General features: G+C 38.4%; 1 long non-coding RNA gene across 1 annotated transcript in view; it reads right to left on the reverse strand.

Moving 5' to 3' along the window:
- LOC116696025 (uncharacterized) overlaps window positions 1–3,856 on the reverse strand; it is a 25,182-nt gene that overhangs the window by 8,131 nt on the left and 13,195 nt on the right. The window contains exon 2 of the long non-coding RNA XR_004333610.1: window positions 3,248–3,253. This is a non-coding gene — a long non-coding RNA (uncharacterized LOC116696025). The remainder of the gene's footprint in view (window positions 1–3,247; window positions 3,254–3,856) is intronic.

The raw sequence follows: 3,856 nt of genomic DNA on the forward strand, positions 1-3,856 counted from the left end.
TATATATATATATATATATATATACATATATCCAAAATCTACGCTTATATGCCTTTTCAACATAATTTTTTCTTGTTCCTCTGCTAGAATTCTACACTTTTTAAAACTTTGCCATGTTTTACCCTCTGTCATCCAAAGTAGAGGTAAAAATGCTTTATGTATTTAGGTAATATTCAATATTCAACATCATGTTGTACAGTTTAATTTGACTCTTAAATCAGTGATGTAAAGCAATACTTATTAAACTATCTCCCAGAAATTAGACAGAGTTTTATGAAAATTGAATTCAGGGAATATAAAAGCCCTGAAACAGATTGGGTTACAACATTTTCAAAAGCAGATTGATCATTTGGCGTGTGATTTAGCATATTACTGATCAAAATACATCCTCATGATCCTTCTAACAATAACTTTGTGTCAATAATTTAGATTACAATATTCATAAAAGGCAAAATAGCAGCTAGGTTTTTTCCATAATGTTTCCCAGCCTGTGTTCTAGCAGGAAACTAACGAGGAATCGATTACGTGAATCGCCAACTATTTTAATAATTGACTGATCAGTTTGAGTCATTTTTTAAATAAAAAATACAAGATTTCTCTGATTCCAGCTTCTTCAATGTGAATATATTTTAGTTTCTTCTCTACTCTGTGATAGTAAACTAAATATCTTTGAGTTGTGGGAGCCACATTTTTTACCATTTTCTGACATTTTTATAGCTCAAACAACAAATGAAAATGAAAATAAAAAAATTATAATTGTTAGTTGCAGCCCCAGATGCCACTACTATCATCCACATTATGATAACTGTTCAAATACAAAACACATAACTCAATTGGCTGACGGATTTTATTTTATTTGATGATTTAATAACACATACAACCCTGCACAGCAGTCAGACAGAGATTAAAAATCCCAGAAGATGCACGACTAAATAAGAACCAATAAAAACATAAAGAAGCACTGAGGACACTATTCCATCTCCTTGTCAAAAATGTCCTAAAAACTGGCTTTAGAAAAGGCAAAAAAAGATATTTTAACACTTAATTTATTTGTCACCTAGTGTGCAAAAACAAAACAAAATCATTCATAATGTATTCTCACATTGTCATACTGAAGGGAGCCAATTGTGTTAAATCAGTTCTAAAATAACCATATGATAACCATATATCAAACACTGAACAATGACTTTTTAATGCGATTCTCGCATATTTAATTGATCACCATGTGAAGTACGTAAGCCTTTCATCAGCTTTCCGTTAATGGGTGTGAATTCAGGCAACAAGGGGAGGACCCACACACAGAGAAATGCAGGCCCACAGGATCAGTTCAGGGACTTTATGGGAATGTGGGAAAAACTCCCCTCTGAAACCTTTCTGAAGCGAGTCACCCACCGGAGTGGAGGTTTACCAGCTAACGCCTGGTTCATGTTTTTTTCCAAACAAATTAATTGTAGTCTGTAGCTAATTGGGACTGTTATGTCCCCTTTGTGTCCAGGGGTGGACACTTAGCAATTAATGGAAAGGCGGAGCGGTTCAAGATAAATAAAACCATTTATTGTTAAACTAACAAAACAACTGAAAGGGATCTATGAAAGGAAAACTGCCGTTTCCAAAAATGTAAACTAAGAATAGTTATACTTATAGTCTGAGACTAAAAACTCAGGGACATTATTTAATTTAATTGTAATTTATACGCTGAAATTTACAATTTACACTCTGTTGTTACACACAAGCCTGAAATACACACACATGTATTAATGATGTCATAGTGAGGGGGATGCCAGTGCTGGACCAGCACCCTGAGCGGATGAGGGGGGTTTGGTGCTTTGCTCAAGAGCACTGGCATCTCTCCAGCTACCAGTCCAGAGACTTGAACCAGCAACCCTTCGGTTCCCTACCAAACCCCCTACAGGCTGAGCTACTGACTGTCTTTAGCTGTAAGACGGTGACACACTCTAGAGTCTTCTAGTCTATGGTAGGCATGAGTGAGACAGTTAGGTGACAGGGTTCCAGGAGACAAATAACACACAGGAGACAGACGCTACAACACAGGGACATCATCTCCATGGCAACGTTGACAAAATGCCAGTGAGCGTGTGGAAAAGGGCCGGTAACAAACTGCAGGGCCGATGAGGAACGTGGGAACAGGTGTGGGAAAGGGAGGGGACGTCAGGGGACCAGGACTGGCTAAAGAGTCTGGGGACATCTAGTGGATGGTTGGAGGATGTCCAATCTGGGGAGGAAGAGGAGAGGACAGGGCATGGTGGGAGACAGTAGAGAGCCAGGCAACCAGTGGTGGAATGGAAGTACATTTACTCAAGTACTGTCCTTACGTCCAAATCTTGAGGTACTTGTACTTTACTTTACTTGAGTCTTTTCTAGGGCTGCACGATATGAGGAAAATATGTAATAACGTTGTTGAATATCACAATATAACTTTTGATAAATAAAGAGATATTTAAGCTCACGGGTCTGTTGCAACAACTTGTTTGTGGAATTAAAACAATATAAAGGAAGTGAATACCAACATACTTCTGTTGAACAAATTAAACATTAAATATATATATATTGATATTGCGATGACGATAAGAGAACGATATATTGTACAGCCCTGGTCTTTTCTTTTCATGCCATTTTCTACTTCTACTACGCTACATTTGAGAGAGAAATATTCTACTTTTTACTCCACTACAGTCATCTGAGAGCTTTAATTACTAGTTACTTTACAAATTAGCCCAGTGTATAAAATATTATGTTTTATTATAAATTGAACTACCCAATAATATAACGGCCTACAAGTCCAGCTGATATGATTAGACCATTAAACACAGGACTGATTTAATCGTTTTCAGTCTAAAATGTGAGGATTTTTCTGCATTGATGGCTTTTACTTTTAATACTTTAATTACATTATCCTGATGATGCTTACATAATTTTACTGAAAGTGCCCATATTATGCTTTTTGGCTTTTTCCCTTTCCTTTGTTGTGTTATATATATTTTTGTGCATGTTACAGGTTTACAAGCCCCCCCCCCCCCCCCCCCCACCCCCCCCCCCCCCCCCAAAAAAGGGACTTACCATCTCCAACAGAAAACCCTGCTCACCGCCCTCATACTCTGCTTCTGACTGGCTAGTAGTCCTTATCTAGGTACTGTCAGGGCCCTATACTCTGTCTGACTGGCTAGTAGTCCTTACCTAGCTACTGTCAGGGCCCTATACTGCTTCTGACTGGCTAGTAGTCCTTAACTAGGTACTGTCAGGACCCTTATCTCTGCTTCTGACTGGCTAGTAGTCCTTATCTAGGTACTGTCAGGACCCTCATACCCTGCTTCTGACTGGCTAGTAGTCCTTACCTAGGTACTGTCAGGGCCCTCATACTCTGCTTCTGACTGGCTAGTAGTCCTTACCTAGGTACTGTCAGGACCCTCATACTCTGCCTCTGACTGGCTAGTAGTCCTTACCTAGGTACTGTCAGGGCCTTCATACTCTGCTTCTGACTGGCTAGTAGTCCTTACCTAGGTACTGAGCATGTACGACTCCCAACAAAGATGGAACAGAAGTAAGATGTCTCACTCTGTAGCTAAAACAGAGACCTAAAACACGATCTGCAGCGATAGGCAGTACAACAAATATATGGGCCATAAAACATAACCAACTAAAAATATTGCATTTTATGTTATACATCAAGGCTACAACATGAAATGCGAATTATAATCATAGTTAAAATAGAGTACAAAAGAAGGCATTCCCTGCAGAAAATGCAGTATGAATGCTGACAGCTTGAATAAATTTCAAAACATGGTTATCAATGAAGAAATGTGAATTTTAATCTGTTTATTGATCCCCTATGGGGAAA

The sequence above is a fragment of the Etheostoma spectabile genome, chromosome 9 (assembly GCF_008692095.1).
Source record: "Etheostoma spectabile isolate EspeVRDwgs_2016 chromosome 9, UIUC_Espe_1.0, whole genome shotgun sequence".
NCBI classification, from domain to species: domain Eukaryota; kingdom Metazoa; phylum Chordata; class Actinopteri; order Perciformes; family Percidae; genus Etheostoma; species Etheostoma spectabile.